The following is a 22,658-nucleotide window of genomic DNA, read 5'->3' on the forward strand; positions in this document are numbered from 1 at the left end:
CTGCTCATCAGCACAGCCCATCATCATGTTATCTGAGCACTTTTGTTGCAGCATCTGGGCTCAGTGCTAGCAGTTTATAGGCCTACTCAGTAGTATGACCATACCCGAAGCCTTGTTTGGCTCTATCACAACTGCCCCATTGACAGAAACCGGGTAAGCTGCGATAGATATTATGCGTCTTATTTGTGCATTCACTGTCATGTTCCCTTAAATGGCTGGTTGGTCCAGTCAAACCCCTCTACAAGGGGTACAGAAGACAGCTCAGCTCAATGGGCTACAGAACAAATGCTGGAGAGGAAGCTGAGAATAAACTGGCACTTTGCAGCCCCTGTAGGCAGCATCCATCCAGGCACCAAGGGTGACAGGAGGAATTTCCCAGGGACTGGAGAGGACCAGGCAGTCTCAGGCAGGTCAGAGCTCCTGTACTGACTGCAACCCTGTCTAGGAGCAAATGAGTGCCTACAAGAACTTTTCATCTTCCCCCTTTATTTTCATTTTTCACTATATTGAAAGTTACACTTCTGCTTGGCAAGTTTTTAATTCTAGGTGTGTGTATGTTTATTTGAAAAAGTTTTAAATTATTCTTGGGGTTTTGTTGTTTTTTGGGTTTTTTTATGTCAGGAAAGTTGCTTCGGAAAAAAGTCAGATCCATTTGAAGGCTCTGGCCAGCCTGAAGTCCTAGCATACACATGGATCCTCTGTATATCCTTCCTGCTGTTGGCCATCAGGGATTTAAGGATTTTCTGAACCAAAGGACACATTTTGATCACTTTGAAATTAATGCACATCTATTTATGAAACTCCTCTGCATATCTGGCTCATATGAAACGCTGTGGCAATGCGCACATAGAATTATAAAATCATAGAACGGTTAGGGTTGGAAAGGACCTTAAAATCATCCAGTTCCAACCCCCCTGCCATGGGCAGGGACACCTTCTACTAGATCAGGTTGCTCAAGGTCACATCCAACCTGGCCTCAAACACTGCCAGGGATGGAGTATTCACAGCTTCCTTGGGCAGTCTGTTCCAGTGCCTCAGCACCCTCACAGTACGCATGCCCCATGAGAAAAGGGCATTTATTTGTACAAGCCTGCTCACTGGAAGTCTAGGCCACTCATTTTAGTATGAAAGCAAACACCACCAAACAAAACCATACAGACCTCCATAAGCCTTCCTACCACCTGCGCTAGGAGCACACGTGACATGTGCTGCAATACTAAATAGCTGAAACTACCAACTGATCCACACTGAAACAGCCCCGAGGAAAATCCAGCTCCTGCCAGGCTTGGGGCACAGCCAGGCTCATCACTGGACCTTGCAGCACATCCTCCTGGATATTGGGGTACAGCCCACAGTGCCTCTCAGGTCTACTTGCACAGGTGTTGTCACATTATGGGGAGGGACACAATGCTGAAGAATGGAAAAAGCAGACAGAAAAATGGGAAATGAGTCCAAAAGGTAAAACAAAGGGTTAGTACTTAAAAAAGGATGTCAAGCTCTGCTCCTCCCTGCTTTGTAATGGTAATATACCAGGGAAAACTGGGTGAAAAAATCAAGGGCAAGATGCACTGCTGATTTTTGCCAAAAAGAGATGACTGCCAATGAGCCTGACAGCTACTGAAGATTCTTCTAGCAGCATTTTGTACAAGCTGAAGAAATACAGTTCTGTGGTTGTCTGTTCCTCTCATCTTGCACCTCTCTGACAGGTATAGGCTCTAACTCTGCAAAGTGCAGAACACAGGAACTACGCTTTAAAAGGACAAAGCTCATCTTAACCTGCTGCCCACAATCTGCAGATGAGAAAATAGGTGAAGCCAGTCCTACCAAATGGCTCAGTGGCCTTTGGGCCTAACACAAAGCAAAACAAACTGCTTTGCATCTTCCTTCATTTCACTGAGCTTTTGACAAACCTTAAGTACACGCTTCCAAGAGGCCCCTGCAAATGATATAGTCTACTCAACTAGATGCCAAAGCAATTCTGGTGAGTGTTAAAATTTAATATTTACAATATTTTCTCACTGCAGCATGCAGATAGCATTGCTGGGTTTTGCTTCTGCATGTAGCTCTTGCACATGTTCTCTTTAAATCTATGCTCTCTGCCTCCCCAGTCTCTTGCTGAATTCCTGAGAGCCCAGAGAGCACAGTGTCCTGCAGGCTGCAGAGGAGGCTCACCAAAACTGGATCTGTCAACTGCTCTCAGGCACTAAGCAGTGAGCACAAAGGATTATCTAGTTGTAATTTTGGTTCTGCAGTGTTTATTGCAGTTTAGAAGCAAGTAACAGTCACTCCATCCCTAGCATGACTTCAGGATTGCCAGAAAAATCACTACTAAGCAGCTTTAGACTGGTATACAAAGAGTGTGCCCAGACAGGGCTGAACCAGATTTGAGGGTACACCTGTTCTCCAACTTCAGGCCAAATGGTGCAAATCAGGTGAAGTCCCATGGCTGCCTGGTTACAAGAAAATGCTGACAAGCTCATCCGAGAGACTGCGTTTGTGAGCTTGAGCAGAATCTTGCTCCAACAGTTCAAAACTGCCCAGAGACATGTGTGCACTTCAGCAGTTACCCAGGCACACAAATGTGAGAATATCTGCAAACCACCTTTCAATAGGCAGGCTCATCACCATGGAGGAGTAAAAACTGTGCACTGACCAAGCCTGACTCAGCTCTACTGTCCTGCTATTCTGGCAGCAGAATAATTAGTTATCCTTCAATTTAGATGGCCATCTAAAAGGAAGTACAACTGCTGCTCTGCTCTGAGACAGCATGTCCCAGCCTGTGTTCCATCCGTTCCCTGTGGGCAGCACCCATCTCACCCCTGGCAGGAGACAAGCATCAACCACCACATCCAGCTCTGGTGCCTGTTCAGAGCCCTGATGGGAGCCTCTGCACTGCTAGCAATATATACCTTCTGCATGCATGTAAACTTGACTCCTGGTTGCACTTTGCTTTTATTCTCTGTCAGCAAGTCATTGTATCAGAAGAGATCCTTTTCCGTACTCCGATGCTTACAGCTACCATGGTCACACCAGTGACATTCATTTGGAGAATCCTCAGCACCAAAGCTGGTCTGGCTCTGCTGAAGAGGTCACTGTCCTCTGGTCATGGCCAAAGTCAGCGGGCTCGCATATGCTGTGGAAGTGCCGCAAGAACAGCTTGTTTCCACGGGAGTAAGGACCAAGCTGTTATGGATTTACAGGCCTATCCCTGTTTTGCAAAACTCTTCCAAGTTTCCAGAAGAAACCTGGGATTGCTTTGCGCTCTAACACTTTGAAGCACAGAAAAACAGTATTTAAAAGTGGTAGAAAATTAGTCTTGAGAAGACTCCTAGACATGAAGAACATTTAGAACGAAGAATGAAAATCGTGATTTGAATAAAGAACTGTGGCATCATCTGTTGCCCTTGAAGTTTTGAGCCTTAGAAGTTCACTTCCTCAAAGATTAAAAGCCTTTTCTGGGGAAGCTGCGGTCCTCATGTAATTGCAGCCTCTCAAAAGAGCCCCATGCATGGTCAGATCAGTGTATATTATGGGAAGAAACCACAGAAGGTGAACCCCAGCCTGAAGATGCATCACCCTTCACACACAATCTCCTCTTCTGCCCCATGTCCGCATCCTGCCCCTCTGCTTTCCACTCGGCTCATGCTCCACTGTGCCCTTAAGTGTCCTTCCTACCAGCAGAGAGGGGTTTTGGGCAGCAGCAGAGGATTGCAAAGACATGATCTCTCCTTGCATGCCCCCTCCCTAGGTTACAGCAACCTGTAAGAAGTCTTGCTTCAGGAAGGTCTGCAAGTATGCAAAAGCCCCTGCTGACCACGAGGCTTGCTGCAGAGCACCACCAAGAACCCGTCAGTCTTCTTCCTCCAAAGTGAAGGGGAAGGACAAATAGATCTACTGAAATAGCCAAACCAAACAACTATACTGACCGTCAGCCAGCTGTAACAGTTGCATAAGCTACAGCAACACTCCTATTTAATATCCTGGGCCACCCAGAGGAGATGCGACACGTGGATAAAACCCAGAGAGATATATATTTTGCTTAATTTATTTTTTTAATTGCATGTTATTATGTTTAGCCTCAATATTCATGAGCACATATTTTTTATTTCACTATCCGACACTGGAAGCTGCTTTTAAGGAAACAGCCTGACTTCAAGGGCAAACCACATTTCAGGAAGAATGTCTGTGAGCATGCTCCCGACACATGCACATGTGAGGAAACCAGGAACCTGCTGCCCACATCAGGCAGGTGACAGACTCCATTTCACATAGCTCACTTCCACATCGTTTTTCTTCAGCTCGTTACTGAGTCCAACTAAGGAGTGGTATTTGAGGGATGTATTTGAGGTCATACAGGCCTTTCAAAAACCACTTTCATGTTTGACGTTGAAAGTAACAGAATTACCCATCAATCAAACAGGAATTTCATTCCTTGTCTATCCTGATATCTTCTCCTCTGATATAAGCATATTGAAATCCAACCCATCATTAATGCATTTCATGCAACTGAATGCATTTGGACTTAGACAGCTGACAAACAAAAGCCCTGTTTTCAGAGAGCAGTTTAACAATAGCAAACAATAAATACCTTTTTCTTACACAGCAATGCCAATGTGACTTCATTATAAAGAGGAACAATCAGCTTTAAGGGTGAAAGCATAACACTGAATAATGCCTGTGCAATTCTTGCTTTCTCTGCTAAGACTCCCAGTCAACTAGCAGCAACCAGGATGATGAGGTTTATGTGGACATCCATCTGCTGTGAGCTAGACCAAGACCAAAATCACATTTTTTGTGTTTAGGAAAATGTAACCCCTAAAGAGTATGTGGGTCTTGGAAAGGGTGGCTCTATGGGACAAAGGACGTTACTATTTCTAAGAAAGCAAATTCCCTGAACTTCATGCTGATCCCCTTAAGAACATTCCCTCAATGCACTAAATACAAACACTCATAACACGGCTTAAGCAGTCCAGTAGTGCTGGTATCACTAGATAATTAGGCCTGGTTTGCTGCTGAGTAACCTTATTATCCATGCCCAGAGAAGTAAATTGCAGCAGTACTTTCTTTTTTTAAACACCAATTTTGCAAGTAAGGAAATTTTGCCTTAGAAGAGCTGATCCCAGGAGGAACGTCTTTTGCATAAGGTAAACCCCAACGATAATGTTTAATTCTCACACACCATCTGAAAAAATAAAAGTTGTCCTCATATCATATTATTTTAATGAAGATGCTGGACTCAGTATTAGAAAAGGGAATAGATCTTTATGTAACAGGCACCTGGCAAAGAATATATCCATTGTTGTTTATAGGCATTATCCTAATGGAAAAGAACTACTCCAAATGGCATGTAATTAGAAAAGAAGGATGCAGAGCCTAACCAGTCATTACTGTAACAGAAATTTGCCATAGTGTGTGATTAACGTAAGAAAGGCATGATGATGATCTCACCATGTCAGCTCTTGCCTCCTAGCTATTAGAAACACGACTAATGTGAATAAAGAGGCTGGCAGCTCAGTTATCACCATGGCTTAAAAACCACACACAACAAAAACCACCTAAAAACCCAGTTTAAAATATCTTGCCCTCTTCCTGCTGCCACCTCAGCAGTTGCTTCCTGTTTCTTCACATTCTCACTTCACTCCACTGCTGCCTGTCATTGTCAACGAGAGCAGTAAGAGCAACAAAATCATCTCCTTAGTAAACTTCCTCCTGCTAAACAGCTTCTCAAAAAAACAAACAATGGAGGAAGCCGTGCGAGGCCACTTTTTGCCTGATGTGTTTGAGGCTCTGTGGGAAACCAAATGGCTGCAGGTTGGAAGCCTTCATGTTCAGAGATAAAAATCGGAGCAATTCAGTGGTATCTTTACAACACCGGTAAATGCTCTCTTGAGGGCAATGACTCAAACCTGTACATCCAGCTAAGGACTCTAACCTGCTCACCTCAGTCAGGCAAGCTAATGATATGACTTCAGTGGGACCATTGCATGAAAAGCTGTCATCTCAGTCTCAGACTGTTCTTTCTCTTTACTTGAGGCTATATGCTTTATTTTGTCGAATGTTGACCCTGGTGGAATTGGACCAAAGCAGAGACAGAACCTCATTTATTATTGTTTTTTTAACTGACGAGGTACTGCATGTGGGGCATGGGGAAAGCAGAATGTGCTAACCAAGCAGGGAGAGGGTAATACATCCTAAGCAGCACCCTGCAAAGCCAGAAAAAATAGCACTTGTCACATACTGCAGATAATCAGTGACACCATCATTCTTTATATCCCGAAAAGATGGAACAGCCTAACCACATATACAACACTGCAGCCATGTGAGGGTTTTCAGCCACTTGACCCTGTTGAAGGCAAATTCTACACAGGAATATGCTGGTAAAATATTAAACCTATGAACTACAGCATGTCTTCTTCAGCCTCCACCTTGAGCTGAGAGGTGGTGTTGAAAGACACATCCAAGAAATCTCCCAGATGACAGCAACTGCCACTGTGGCAGATCTGATCAGATAAAATTAAGTAAATTGAGAGAAACTTACTGTTCTGGCTCCTAGCTTGGGAAAAAGGAGGAACTAGCACTGATACCAACTCTGTATTGGTAAAAATCAACACCCAAACCTTACCTCACTATCTTTGAGTCCTGAAATTAACTAGCCAGAAAGCTTTTCAGGATGAAAAGAGGCTCTTAAATCTTCTCCATCCACAGCATAAATGTGCTTGAACAAAGAGATTTCAGTGCTTTCCCTGGCTGAAGAAGCCAACTCAGTTACCAAGTCTCCCTCTCAACACCTCTGCCTTCCTGCAGCAAAGAAAAACACCAACAGCTGTGCTGTACAACAGCTTATTTTAAGAACAACTCGTTATTTGCAGTCTATCCCACAGGTGTTTGATGGTAATAGCTTTTCAGAATTGCCCTTGCAGACAGCCTGGGGGTGTAAAAATCTCTCATGCTAACAATCACAGGAACCATCCCCCCTCCTATTAGAACTGTCTCCCAACAATGGCTTATTCAATGCACGTATTTTTATCCTTAGGTTCAATGTGCTTTTATTCTTCCAGCCCCAACAAGGGTGACGAAAGTACCCAACTGCCTTCAGCTTCTTATACCATGTTTTAAATGTGGATTTTCACAGGCTCAGGAATAATGATATTCTCTATTTCTAAATTCTTAAAAATCACAATGCTCATAACATAAAACCCTATTCAGTGTCTGGGACTTGGGAAGCCCCATCTGTGTCAGAACCAAACTAAACCCAGAAATACTTCCTCAACACAGCAAATATTTAAGAGATAGTAATGCAAAAATCTGGAAAGTAGTTCAATCAAACATGCTGGAAGCAGAGATCCAGCATGTCTTATTTCGTAAACCCATTCAAAGCTAATAATAATACTAGGAGTTAATTACTGGAGTCGTCATAAGCCAAAGCTCTCCCTGCTGCGATATGGCACAGCTGTACCCATACACTGGATCTCTGCCTTAGCCATACCAGACATATGGTCTGTACCCTGGACCTCTGCAAGGCCACGATGGCTAACACCAGCTAATGTGACATGTCCACTCCTGTCAAGGGCTGAGATCTTTCAGAGGCAGAGTTCGAGGTTTACACTGAGCCTAACTCTGAACATACCCATACTCCTCATTTCTCCTGCATTTAAGCCAGGCATATTAACATTTCCATTTATCAGGTGATTGAAGCAATGCACACTGTGATAGAGGTACTGCTAAATGACATTAGCTTTGACTTGAATCACCTTCAGGATGATTGCCAAGTTGGTTAATGAGTATAATTAGCATTAAGTATAATGACAGCTCAAACAAGATGCATCACATCTAGGTTTAACAAAACTTCAGGTTTACTGAAGCTGGCTGACTCAACTGCCTAGCTAAGCCCAGATCAGACAGTCCATGGGCAGTGTGACTGGCACACACGGAGGCAGCTCTCCATCTAGCTCATCTTCATATACAATAAAGCTACAACCTTCTCCAGCTACATGCAACTGCTTCATGGTATGGAAGCAATGCCCCAGGCATTCAAAAACTTAAAACACCTGGCAGCCCCAAGCAATTACTGAGTTTATCACCTAAAGCCCAGCTCCTTGCATCAGGCTGTGTTCCATTTACTCCTCTTTGGAGCAGTTTCAGCTTTCCTTGCTCAAGCTGCCAGCATATTTAACCTGCAAATCTTACAAGTAAGCTGAGGTCAGGCTGTACCTTGCTAGAGCACAGCTGAGAGTGAGCGGGGCTGTGTGATAGCTTTGTCCTTGTTTCTAAGTCAGCTGGAGTGGAAGCTGGCAGGGCATGAAAAAGGATCATTCACAGCTTAAGGCTTAATTACTGGACTCACATTGAACATAGATGCCTCATGCACAGAGGCATATTTGAAGGAGCGAGAAAACACATGACAACCTTAGAGCCAGTACGAAAATCCAGACAAGATGGTTTATTTCCAGACAGGAACTTCATGAAGATAAGCACTAGATACTTCAAACAGTCATCTGACAGCTGTGTGTGCAGGTTAGGCTTCCTACCACAATTTATTTTTATTGACATCCTAGTTATGGATAAAATTTGTATTACCACAAACTATGCATACATATATGATTGCAGACAGTCATAAACAAGCACATTAAATTTTATATATACTAACGTAGTCATCTAGCCTAACCTGGGTGATTAAAGCTAAGCGCTGAAATCAAAGAAGTCTGATTTTCTCTAAAGTGATGAATAATCAGAAATACCAGTGAACCAAGTGGCAGGCAAAGTTGCTCACTAGTTTTGAAAATAGTTCCTGTTTTTATGCAAGAAATGCCAGAAGACCCTAACATATTCTGTTTCACTGGATGCTACATGTGAGTGTAGAGACATTAGACATTGACAGCTCACACAGGCAGGGTATAGAGCAGAGGTAGGAACCAGAACTTCTCCTTCCTCTTCTTTAGAAGCTAACACAGCTGAAGGTCAGAGAGAAAGCTATGCAGTCATAAGTGTCTAATGCCAGTGATTTAACTACAGAGCACCCTTCTCCTACTTATCATCTACTACCAAAATCTCTTTGCAATGATGAGCATAGGAACCTGGCTTTAGAGATCCACCTCTGAAACATTACCAAGAAATACTTAAATTCTCGCTGGATTACTGCCATACAGCAAGTCCTGAATCTATAGAGGTGATACAGACTGGGACCTCTGTTAAAGCACAAGTTAGAAAACCAAACAAGTGTGCAGAAGATGCTGCTGCCAGCATTTGTGAATTAAAACATACCCTAACAACCCAAACCCACAAAACCCCCAAAGCACCAGCTAAAAGCTGAAAAAGCAAAGGATGCTACTTACCCAGGAAGGCCATCTACCCAAGACGAGTACTTGCAACCACTGCAGATCTGTAAGTGTTCATACAAGGCTTTGTTAATGCTTTTGCCCTTCAGAAAGCTCAAGTATGCCATGGGATTGAATAGGGTATGGACATTTGACAACAGAGAATGTCCTGTGTGAGCAGGGCAGCAGGCAATGAGATACTGAGCAAGCAACTCTGCTATGCTTTTTCCTTCTTACGTAAGCTTCTGCTTTTGCAGAGAGAAAGGCTGGCAATTTGGTCTGAATGGCCCTTCCTATAAACCTGTAGCCTGCATGCTTGAGCAAGTGAACTCAGAGCAGACAGAGAGGGAATAAAGAAGTATCTGGGCAAAGAAGCAGACTGGGTCAGAAGATCTAGTGAATCCAGCCTAAAGAGCTAGGGCACCAAAAGCAATTTATTGGGTGTTCCTTGTATAACCATATTATCAGTAACTCAGGCCTCACTCCAGGAAACACAGGTGAGGAACCTGCATCTTCCCCTTCATCCCTGCTCAGGTGCTGATCCACACAGTCCAGGTAATTACTACATCTTGATCCTCACTACCTCAGCTCTGTTCACGCTGCTCCCTCATCCATTTATTAACAACTCTAAACCACAAGCGTAGGCAGACACAGGAAAACTGTTTGGTTTGTTCTACTCCAAGTCAACAGGAGAAAAACATTTTTGCAAATGCAAACTGCTGCGGGAGGTGGTTTGAAAGAGACAGATGTTTTGTTAGCACTGCAGATGATCTGGAAAATCCCCCATCACCACCTCAAAACTCTCACCCTTTTCCTTTCCAAGAGGACAGAAAACATGTTCTTTCCCCATAGTGTGCTCAGGCTGTGCCCTTTCTGTTAAGGGAAAAGCCACAACCCCTGGAAATTCATTAGCCTCCCCCTGACCTTCTCTCTGGGTGGTATCTAAATGGTGTTGCTCAGCTGTTGAATTTCAAGGTTAGTGTGCCTCAGTCCTAAGTTTTTCCCAGAAAACTGGAGAATGAAGTGAAATGCTGATCCTGGGAACACCAGCCTTCTCCCACATGAACTCAACAACTTTATTCCATTTATGAGGCTGACCTATCTCCAAACTGCTGAAAGAATTCTGGGCAAAAAGGCAGGAGGAGGCAAGAGGTGAAGGGGAGAGCTGCTCTTCCAGGGAAAAGGGGATGAGCAGGAAAAAGTAAGTTGCTTGGTCCATGTGACAGAGAAATCTGTTGGCCCTCTGCCTCGTGGAAGTAGGCTTGTATACTCTTCCAGCACTGATTCTCCATCTGTCTCCTACTCCATGCTCCCTGCCAGACCATTTCACAGCTTCCTACAGCTTAAGGCCAAGAAACTGTTCATAAGAAATGGATGGTTTTAAATCACGTTTTGCATCATGGTACAGCATCACTTTGAAAGGCAGCTTTAATACTGCTTAAATATCTGACGGCGACCATGTTCATACCTCTTGCTACCTCATGCTGCATGCTCAGTTTGAATGTCATAAGCATTGCTCTTTCTAAGCATCTGATGGATATTTTTTCCCCATTTCCTGATTTTTTTCCTGTCATCAGTTAGGTCTCTTTCTTCAATGGGTGACTAACAGCAAATGCTATTAAAAAAGCTGCTGTCTGGCCATACAGAAAGTATTTTTTTGTATAAGGACAAAGAGCAAAAAAAAAAAAAAAAAAGAAAGCAAATAGATTTAACTAAAAAAATGCATATGTGCAAAAGAGAAAACCCATTTTCCCAAAGACTGCGCTCTTTTCAGTCACAAACAGGAAACCTGCTCTCAAGAAAGGCAGAATTAGTCATTAAGTGCCTATGTCTGATTAACCATTTCAACAGTCAGCAGTAAACAATTTCAAATCAAGACTAGGTGACTACAGGAGACTTATGCCAGTTAAATTCTGGTCATGGAGCTCAGCTCAGGAGCCCATGGATGAAATTCCACATGCAATACACAAAGTCAGCCTTCATTAATTCATTAATTAATTAATTCAAGGTAATATATTTTTTCATGTGCATTTCTTCTTCAAAGTGCTTTCCAAAACTAAGCTACTGGGTCCACCCCAAAAGTCATTTAACTGTCTTAAACTCCACTTTGCAAAAGCTTAGAAAAAGCCACCTGCTAGAAAACAGGTACTTTTACACTTCTGTTTCCTGTCCAGATGTGAGAAGTTGAATCATTAACCACTCAGAAAAAGTGGTTCAAGGCAGCATCAGGAAGACTTCATGAAAGTGATCAGAAAACACCTTTCTGCAACCAGACAGAACCGAAAACGTCACAACAAGACCTATTGTCTTTTTCTCTGCATATTTTCTACCACTCTGGCGTTTCTTAAATCCAATGACAGGAAGCTACTGCAACAACCCATTGCACAGAAAACTTCAGGCTTGAAACGTTATGCACAGCACACTGCGCCCACACAAAGCACAATGGAGACAGGTTTTGGATTTGCAAAAGTCCTGGTACGATCACAGTTTTAACTCTTGGGAGTTCATTATTATCATCCACTGTTTAGGGTGGCAACATAGCCAGGAGTATTTCAGGAGCATCGGTAAAGACTGTACAGGACAAGGATTTCGAAGGGCATGCTACTGGCTGGCTTAAGTACCGCAGCTAAATATTCTGTACATTCATCTCTACCTCCTCTGCCCTGAATTCATTCTGAATCAGCTAAGATACAATGACTGAGAGGATGACGTTGTTTGGCTTCATGTCAGAATGGCAGCTATGGTGTTTGGAATAATTTCATATCTATTCAATATCTCCAGCTAGATACCTCTGGTAAAAGGCCAGATTTATACCTCACATGAACTACAGCAACTCCATTAATGGGTTTGCATTGAAGAAATTACAGCCTTTAACTGTGGGGTCAAATTTAACCCATCCAAATAAGGTGGGGTTTTTTTCTAAGTAGCACGTTAGCTACTGACTCTGATATGATTTTACAATAACAGGTGTGGCTTTGATTGCCACCTAGTTGAACACATACGGTGGTTAAAGATTAATTTGATTGCTGAAGTTCAGTTATAAATCACACTGAAAAAGAAGAAAGGTTTCAACAGACAAAAATACAAGACAAACTGAGGCTGAGTAGGAAGGATTAACTAGTCACTTGAAGTCTGGCTCTGCTACTGGAGAAGCAACACCACATGGGTTGTCTTGGAGCATCCGTACAGATGGAACCAATGAGTAACAGCAAAAACACTTCTTACACAGCTCACTACTTGCGATTACAGTATTAGAAGTGTAATGTAATTGAAGCTTGCTTTCTTGGTAGATACTTAACAAAACTATTATTAGCTTTGTCCTCTTACTTTATTTTCCTCTAAAGCTCTCTGAGGAGCAGCTCAAACAGATATTGTGTAGGCTCTCTACCTGTCATCTGCCTGTTTGGGTTGGCTGCTGATAGCAACGTCTGCTCACATTCCTGCAAGCACATTGATTTGGATATAGCAGACACATACAAATAACCTCCATGCAGGAACCCAGCTGAAAAAAAATCCCTTCTGCTATCTTATTAATACATTCATTTTACTCATCTCTTGTCAGGGAGCAAGTGTGCTCATTGTCCATCTCTTTGGCAAGCCTCCTGCCACCTTCCTGCCTCCTCCAGCATGGAAAATTGATATTCTAAAATAGGTCATTTTATTATGAAAACACATTTTCCAAGCAATATTCCCCTGAGGCTCTTCATATTAAGAGCATCTTCTGAACTGGATTAATACTGTTCTGCTGTTTCCCAGTATCAAACACACGTGTTTCTATGATAATGGCCAAGCATGGTCCAGCTGGAAGCAACCCACAAAGCAGACCATTTAATACAAGAGTATTTCTGTGGGAAGTCTTCCAGGCCTTATGATAGGATATTGTCTGCTCTTATTGCACTGTGGGTAGTGTAAAGCAGCCCTATGACTTGAGGTTTGAATTGTTCTCTTTAAATTGACATGTTCACTGAACCCAGACAGGAGGTAAAAACCCCTCTCCTCACCAAAGGGAAGACCATCTCTCTGTTTATTTCTATGCCTGCTATATGTAGGATGAAACTGCTTGTCCCTTCCATTTCTTAGGCATCAAGCTAATCTAGATTTAAACAATCAATAAAGGCTGGATTAATTCCTAAGTGCCAAAAGCACAAGAAGCTAAATTAATGAAGTTCATCTTTCTGTAGTACTCATTTCTTAAAATTTTTCTCTGCACCTCCTGATAGAACTTTGCTTGATTTCTCAGGAAATTAATGAACAGCTTTTATTCCTCAGTCATAATCTGCAGCACATCCTTATGCATTTCTAGCATTGTTAGCATATGGCCAAAACTGCAGGCTGAATTTAGCCCCATGAACCCTATGTTGTCAGGCATGAGACAAACAGCAGAAATTCTGCACAGTCCTAACCTGAAGTCATCACATGCAGGTGAAGTTACCTGCACACCAGTGACTTCACGTGGTTCTTCCAAGTCTATTTAGCCCTAGGCTGATGTAGATGAAAGCACATTTGCAATTAGTGGTGCTTACATTTATGGCATGAACAGGTTTATTTGAAGGACTGGAGAGCAGGCAGGGGCCCAAAAGCCTGGTCACTTTATTCTGCCATACCATGGGCTGGGATGAGCCTTCAAAGTATCACCCTTTCTGTGAAAATGCCTTTGGTGCTGCAACTAATAATTGTCAAGTGTTACCACAGCTGCATTTGTAATTGGGATACCTGTCCTCACAAACTGGATGGAAATGGGCACATTATTTTTTCCAAGTACTGAAAAAGGGGATGTTGCAAGGCTACTGCTTAGCTTGGGCAGAAATCTGAGTTCCTATAAACCTATGCAGACCTTCGTAGCCTGTTTACCAGCCTTTAACAGCTACTCCCTAATTATTAACCTCAAGGGGAGGATTAACATTTTCTTTCAATAAATATGGAGATGCAATAGTGTGATGCAGTGCTATAAAAAGTTCAGCACTTGTAAAACACCAGCCTTTTGGGGTGGAATAATTCTGTCATCTTGTTTTCATACAGCTCTTCTCAGAGTATCATCTTTCTGACAAATAGTTTATCATATTACTTCTACTTACACCCCCCCCCAGCATGCTTATATTTTATCATTTTCCTAATGACTCATCTCTAAAGTTAAGCATTTAAATTATGTTAAGTTTGAACTGTGTGAAACTGATGCTTCAGAGGAAGGAGAGCGACATTAGTCATGGTGACCCTTCAGTTTAAATCCTAAGGGCTGATTATCCTTCCGCATTTTCTAGCCTAAGGACTAGCTAACTCAACAGTCAGACTGCTTTATGAGAGCTGAGCTGGGAAGATTTATAGGGCTTTTACACCTCTCGTTTCTGAAGTCCAGACCTAATGATATCTGGATCATTCTCCAGTGCCCAAGGGCATCTAAAAGCTGCTCTGAACTGTAGCTACAGAAGTCTAAGAAAATGTGAATTTGCTAAAATGCAACAGTGACCTGTCCAGTCATCATCTTTGCTAGATTTTCTATCTAGTTCATTACACTGACTTTCCAGATGTATTCTGTTCTTTGACCCTGCTTTTAGAAATACTCCGCCATCAGAAGCCCTACAGAAAGGGAGGGACCATAGGGACCATTCCCTGGGCACTTGGCCTAGACACTACTCTTTAGACTAAGATTCCACCAGCAACACACCAGAGATAAAGTACCAGTCCTTGGACTTCAAAATATTTTAACGTTTCTTTACAAAGGAAAAATGACTGCCCAAGAGTAGAAAAATCACTTTCAGTCAGTCTGGCTTCACATTAAGGGACTCTGCTCACCCCTAAGCTGGCAAAGACAATGTTTCCCTCATACCAGAGAAACCACACTCCAACACTACCCTCTACCAACAGGAACACTCATCTCTTCCCAAGACCATGTTAGATCAGGTTAGTAACCAGTCTACTGTTTTTTTCCTTTTCTGTCCTGCTCAGAAAAGGAAAAATCCATCCATCTGAAACTTATGCCCAACCACATAACTAGTTTTATTTGTTTTGCCCAAGCATTAATGAATTGACTCTAGTTTATCTAAAATTAAGGTAACATCAGATCCTTTATTATCCCATGTTGGAAATTCCCACTGTTTTCACCAAAACCTTGACTGGCTTTCTCAGATTTCTAGTGATGATTCCATGGAGCAGCAGGTCTAGTCTTGCATGGGAAAAGGGGACATGGAGCCACAGGAAAATTTCTGAATTAAATCTTCAGACTTCACTGTCATTATTGAGAAGTCATTTCTTTTTATAGTATCCTTTTAAGATTAGTCATAATGTATCATAGTATACACATCCTCTATTTGAATGTGTTGTCTTTTTGTATGAAGAGCAGTAAAATAATTACACAGCACCTTGTTTCATTTTGCCTTTTATTTTTTACTTCCCTTTTGAAACTAAGCTTTTTTTGCATATTAGCATCACTGTAAAAGAGAATTCCACCACTAGAATACAATCTGTGGTCCCAGTCACAGCAATCAATATTTCCCCAAAGCAAAAAGAAAATGACATAAGCATATGGAAAACCATCCTGTTCTACAGGACAAAACATTAAGTGGTGGTAATTGCATGATGATTGTGAAGAGGTAATGATATTAATTACTATCATTGAGCTACAGCAGACTCTCAAGATACAGGTGTAACAGAGAACTCAAGCAAGCATTGATTACTTTTTCAGATTTCCAGACACACCTGGTCCATTTAGCAGAAAAAAAGGTCAGAAAAAAAGGACAAATAATTAGATCTGCCTTTCCAAATGTGAATGTTGGTCATTACTTTCTGCCTGTGATTGGTATATTCTTTTTCAGACAATACAGATTCTTCTCAAGCAACCTTTCCTACACTAGTAAAACATATAGTTGTAGCTAACTGAACTACTGAGGTAGCTCTGTTAGCTCTTGCCAGACTACCAGCCCTTCAGGAAACACTGCTATTTCCCTCCCATGTGTGTGCATTAATGTATAGGCACACCAAATGAGAGTGTGTACATTATTACAATGTAACCACAATCTATCCATAACAGTATGAATGATTTTAAACTTCACAATGCTACTGCTTATTAGATCTGAAGTTCACCTGTCTAGCAATGTCCTTCATATCTGTTTTATCATAGTTGAATTTATTTCTTTACTAGTGACTGTAAGAGTTGCCCGAGACAGAAGAAGTGAGAAATACCTCCTAATGCACTCTCTCAGCAAACTATTTTCATCTCCAAAGCTAGACAACAGCGATGTAACTTAGGTTTGAAAATCACTTGTTACAGCTTGCCAAGTGACACAAGCTTTGACTCTCAGCTCAGAGCCAGTCCCCACTATGTTAGCTACAGGTACTAACAGTGTGTAAAGATGGTAATAGTACAGATACTAATAATACAACAAAGCATTGGGGTATCTGATCGTGTCCCCCTTGATTAACTTCTCTTGTCCTTCTAAGAGAACTACTTTCGGAGGGAGGAAAGCAGGCAAGGAAGTGAACAAACTCAACAGTTATTACCATGTTTTACTAATGTATAATAAATATAGTTAAATGAAAGTAATGGGCGTTGCTAACTGCTACAGGCACAGATTAGATAGATACTGACTCTTGTTCCTGGATCATTAAAAAAAAACAACCCAAAACCAAAACAACAGGATGTCCCTGTATGTCTGTTTGATATTGGCTGTGGTAACAGCTTCTATACCTGCCACTAAGTTTTGTAACGCAGGATCATGGAGTTAGAGATGCAGGGGAAAAAAAAAGAATTCAAACTGTCCTCCGTGGACTTGCCTGTAACACCCTGATAGAAGTTTTTACAGCAATTCACTATAATATTTCTGATTGTTACCGATCTTCCCCCCACTTGTTTTCCTCAAGTACATCTGTCCACTGCTGATAAAGTGGGATAAAATGGCATTACACTGGCTCCTAATTTTTACTCCTTTGGTGTCCACCTTTCCCTTCACCTCTCTTCCCCACATCCTGCATGAAGTTGCAAGTGTGTTGGTGGTGTGGTTTTAGTCCCATTTACTCAGTGTGCAGACACCTCTACCCTTTTGGGTCTGCGGCCAATTTACAAACACAAGCTCCTAACCATCAACTCCAAGAAACAAAAATTGATCAACTTGAGTAAGAAACTGATCATCTGTGATTAAAGTTTTAACCAGTACAAGTCTTTGTTTCTATAGAACTGTCACTGAGTTCAAAGTCCATGTATAATAAAACAGACATGTCTAGTCCCTGTATATAGTTTTGCTATTTGCAGACTTAAACTGTGCTCAGATCTCACTCAAAAGCTTTTCCTACTGGAAGGTGATTTAATTTCATCCAGAATATACCCAGAATTTGTTTTTACCCAATAAATATTATCAATCTTTGTTTTGTTCTGACTTTCAAGAGGGTGATATTTACCTAAATGATCCAATATATAAGTCCAAATAGGGGATTAGTTTAGACATCTTGTTACAGGGTATCAAGGCTTACAATTAGGCAACCAATTTGTATCTAAGGTTAATACGGAAACAATCCTGGGTGACATGTTACATTTCTCATATCCCATAATAATATCAGAGTATTGCAAGTAACAATGCAACTGATTTTAAAGAATTTTGCACAAATAGAATCAGTTCATAACTCTGTAGGGCAGGTGTGAAAGATTTATCAGCTACAAAGTCATTATATGCCCTCAGATAATATCAGCTCTTAATCCAGGATTGCTCTTAAATCCACAAAGGCAACAGGTTCAGCCTGTATCACACCTCTGCTTTTAATGTGGGAGTCGTAAACTACAAAATGATGCAGTGCTAGAAACACAGTAGTACAAGGTATAACATTTTGCTGTGTCTGTAGCTGTAAGACTACATGCAGCTTGCTTTTACTCGTCCATCAGTGACAACTGCACAAACAAATCAGAGACAGGATGTTCTTAATATAATCAGGTTCTCTTTAGCTTCAACTGCATCTGAAGGAGGGAACTGATGTTAAAAATAAAGGTGGCAGTAACAGTTGTAGAACCTAAATCTGACAAATTTACTACTGCCAACATACTGTGCAAATGAAATCTGCCTAACTCTAACCTGGCACTCGCTGTAGAGTCTTCATATAACACTAAGTTTGAGACTCAAAAATTCTACCTTCTGTCTTTCCTGGCCTTGTAAGATTAACTAACAGCCACTGTTCTTAATGCTGGGCTGACTCTGAATTGGCATTATGACTCAAAATACGTAAGTTTTGAGACCAGTCACCCTATGGAAACATATGCATGCTCTTCTGATTGCAAAAGGAGTTTAAGAGAATATGCAACCTTGAGAAAGGAAAGCACATGTTGAGGAAAAATAACCGCAGAGAGATGAGCCCATTTTGGGGAGGAAAAGCTCAGTCTGAATGGAAGTAGGAAAGACACCTTCCAGGTAATAAAATTTCATGCTGAGGGGAGGAGGGGAGGAATATACAGTTATATAAATAAGAAACAATTCCCAAGATGCTGAAACCATCCTATAGAAAATTCTCCATAATTCTAGAGCTCACCGGGTTACTCTGTTCAATCAGATCAGATATTTGAGCTCAGTAATGATTTTAGTACCTTTTAAGGCACCACTGCTTTTTCACCACTGTTTATACTTAGTCCATTACTGTCTATACTTACTGCAATCTTTTGCATACACATTTTCAGGGTCTTGAAAAGAAAACAGAAAAATCCTTGTGAAATTTCAGAAAAGCTCACTGTCCTGACACTTAAGTTATTACACAATCAGAATGTACTTCTTAATTTTAACAGTTCAAAGACAATTAGGTCATTCTAAAGGCTGGAACCTGCTGTCTTTCTTCATACAAATAAACCTTATACACAAGGATCATCACTCCACTTACTTCATGGAATGGTCTGCATGTTCAGGGGACATCTTTGATTTTTGGACCTTTCTTACATCGCTCTCCCTTAATGTGCATTAAAGTCACAGACAGGATAAGTCATGGAGGTTACAACCTCCCACCCCCCAAAAAATATCCCAAAACACCAAAACAACCAAATTCCAACAACCTAGCAAAAAAAAGTACCCACTTCCAAGACCTTTATTATTTTGTACCATCTCCCACAGCAGGTGCCTTCAAATTACTGAAATCTCATCTTTTCAGTCCCCTTTGAGCTGCTACATGATACTGCAAAACTTGATAACATCCTGCCAAACCCACCCACCTCTGGCCCTTACTCTCAAACACTGCTTTCTAAGGAGCTACAAATCCAGGCTTAAGCACACTCCAGAGTATGTAAAGCTCACAAATTCAAGTTCAAGGATCTCAGCATAATGACAATAGATGTATCAGCCTAGACATCATACTCATCAGTTGGATTTGCAGTTCTGTAAGACAGGAAAGCAATTCTCTTTCTCACCACCACTTGGAAGCACAGCAGAATGAAAGCAGTTACAAAACCAATTCACTCCCATAGGCACTTTCAGTTTGCAGTTTCTACATTACTCAGTATAACTTACTCCCCAGTAAACTTCAAATAACTTTAAGGTCATCTGAAGAGAATACTACCAAGAAGGAGGAAGATGTTTTTAGCACAGTGGTCCCAGGAAAAAACTCAGCTGACTTCTAGAGGGAGAGACACCAGAGCTCTATTGTCATTCCTGAGCTGCAGACTCTCTGGAAGTGAAGTGATAGGAGGATGAGGGAAAAATCCATTTAAGATAGGCACATCCAAAGTTAAGCATATAGCATTTAATTATAATACAGCATTATAAATATAACAGTAACATTTCATTTAAATGCCCCTTTCAGGACAGGCAGCCAGCATGTGAGAAAACCCTGGCTTGCAAAGTAACAGAGGGATCACTGCATGTAACTAACAGAACATCAGTTCCCACCGTGTAGCCGTGGGAAAGAAAAGTTTGTACCACTGGGTGAATAGACAGGGGAATACTGAACACGAGGTTATTATCTCCGCACATGACATTAACAAGAGCCTTCCTGGAATCCACTGTGCAGCGTCGGTGGCCAGTGAGGACAACAGTGGGGGCTTGCAAAAGAGCAGCAGAGCTCTGGGTTTCTCCTGGGGAATACATTGGCATTCCAGGGAGATACCAAAGGAGCCCAGTCTATTTATCTCAGAGACAAAGTTAAGTGGCTATTTAATTACTGCCTTTAAATACTTGAGCAGAGAAATACAATCTGAAACTAGATAGCTATTTAATCTGACAGACAAAGACATTACAAGATCCAGTAGCTAGAAGATGAAGTCAGAAAAGTTCAAAAAGGAAAAAAGATGCCAACATTTAACAACGAGATTAACAATCGGAGCCAATTATCCAGGAATGTAGTCAATTCCCCATCGCTGGGACTCATTAAAACCAAACTGTTTGAAGAGGCTGGTGAGCCAGACCCTGGACTCACTGGGGAATAGTCTAGGCTTTGTACTATGGAAGAGGTTAGACTATGGGATTATAGTAATTCCTTATGACTCTAATAAATCCACTAGCAGCATTGTTATCTTCTCCCAAGAGAAAAAGAAGGGTGAAGGAAATAAGTGTTAATGGAGTCCAGGCCTATGTGGGGCACAAAAAGCAGGTTCTGTGGGGATAACAGGAGTCACAGAGTGAGAGCTGGCAATATCATCCGTAGTTTTGTCATCAGCTTCAGGTGGAAAAGGACGAGGACCACCGGGGTTTTCTGACGAGCCCTATGGCCCCAAGCCATGTTGCTCCGCGCCCCTCGTCTACCCAGCCGGCAGCGCAGGTCTGACACGGGCGAGCATCACCGGGCACGTAGTTACTCGACTGCAACATCCCGGCTCGCACCCCTAGCGGGCCACGGTCCGACTCTCAGCGCAGCACATCCGAGAGCCCCGGGTTTCATCACCCCGGTCCGGGGGCACATCGGTGCCCTCGCACGTCTGTCCCCACACGGCTTCTCCCGAGAGGTCGCGGGGCGGGACCCAGGGGAGACCACTTCTCCGAGAACCCCGCGGCGGGGGAGCCTCCGGGGCACCTTCCGCGCTGCGACACCGCGGCCACCGACACGTTGCCGTGGCGACCGCGCTGCGCATCCCCCCAGCCTGGGCGGCCGCAGCCCCCCGATCCTGTGGGGCACCTTATTACAATTACTGTTACAATCACTACCTTAAGTTTTCCGCGCTCTCGGACATTCGGGAGGCAAACCCGCTTCCAAGCACCGGTAAAGAGAATTAGAGAGGCCTCCTCGGGGCTGAACCGGCCCGGTCGCCTCCAGCCCCGGGTGCCCGCTCGGGGGGGCGGCCGCAACCCACAGTGCTGCAGACCAGGGCCGGCTCCTCGAGGAGCGCTGCCGGGCCCGGTCCGGCACACCCGGGAAGGCAGGTAAGGAGAGGCCGCCCCCGCCTCACCGTGCCCCGGGCACCTGTCCGCGCACCCACCGCGCTCCTCCTCGGCGCCAAATAAACTTGCTGTGCGAATGTGTGTGTGGGGGGAGGTTCTCACGATCCAACCACCTCCCCCTCGCGCCTTACCTCCGCGGCAGCGCCCGGGGAACCGCGGGCACGCCGCCGCCGCGGGCAGGGATGACCTTGCGGAGAAATTCATCATCCGGGCAGGAAAACAAGCCCTTCCTCGGGGTGTGCAGCTACGGGAGGGCGGGCGAAGGGAGGGAAGGAGGAAAGAGGGAGGGCTCCGCGGGGGTGGCCCTCCACGCCGCGGGGGGCAGGAGGGAGGCGATTTGTGCCGACTACTAAGAAGCAGCAGAAGGTTCGGTCAGACCGGCCCCAGGCAGCCCCCGCCGCCGCCTGGAGAGCAGCACTGAGCGGATGCTGACGCCTCACTGGCGCTCGCAGCTGCGGCGGCGGCTGGTGGGGGACGCGGGGAGTGCCCGGGCTGCAGCGCTGAGCCGAGCTGGGCTCCACCCCGCGGCCGCAGGGACAGACACCGAGCAGTCCCCTGTCGGTGTCACCCCGCAGCAAGTCCTCCCGAATGCGGAGGGCGCGGGCACGTACCTGCTTCCAGGGAGGCACTTCCAGCTGACGGTAGCCCCACCTCAGGCCTCACCTGGCTCTTATAGCCAGGGAGATGGAGGCTTCTGCTCAGCCTCATGCTCCTGATGGAGGGCGGGAGCTCTCGGGCCCCTCGACAGCCCCCCGGGAGAGCTCAGCAGCCGCGCCAGAGCCCCGACGGTGCGCCAGGGCTTGTTCTGCATTGCCTCCTCTGCCCGCCGGTTCTCTCCAGCTCCCAAACCAAAACTACATGCTAAACCGCTTCACAGCAGAAGAGCACACCCCAAATCCCCTAATCCCATCCGCCTTGCTAGTTCTGCATGTGTCAGCTGGGAAAGTGAGCCTACAGATCGCCAGCTAGACACCTACTGAGCCCTCTGCTTGCGGGGTTGCACAAATCTGCATGG

General features: G+C 43.6%; 1 protein-coding gene across 1 annotated transcript in view; it reads right to left on the reverse strand.

Moving 5' to 3' along the window:
- Positions 1–21,891, reverse strand: part of GPRIN3 (GPRIN family member 3) — a 31,996-nt gene extending 10,105 nt beyond the window's left edge. The window contains exon 1 of the mRNA XM_005148968.3: positions 21,775–21,891. The gene's annotated coding sequence lies outside the window, so the exon portion shown is untranslated. The remainder of the gene's footprint in view (positions 1–21,774) is intronic.
- Positions 21,892–22,658: the final 767 nt, after the last annotated feature.

The sequence above is a fragment of the Melopsittacus undulatus genome, chromosome 7 (genome assembly GCF_012275295.1).
Source record: "Melopsittacus undulatus isolate bMelUnd1 chromosome 7, bMelUnd1.mat.Z, whole genome shotgun sequence".
NCBI classification, from domain to species: Eukaryota; Metazoa; Chordata; class Aves; order Psittaciformes; family Psittaculidae; genus Melopsittacus; species Melopsittacus undulatus.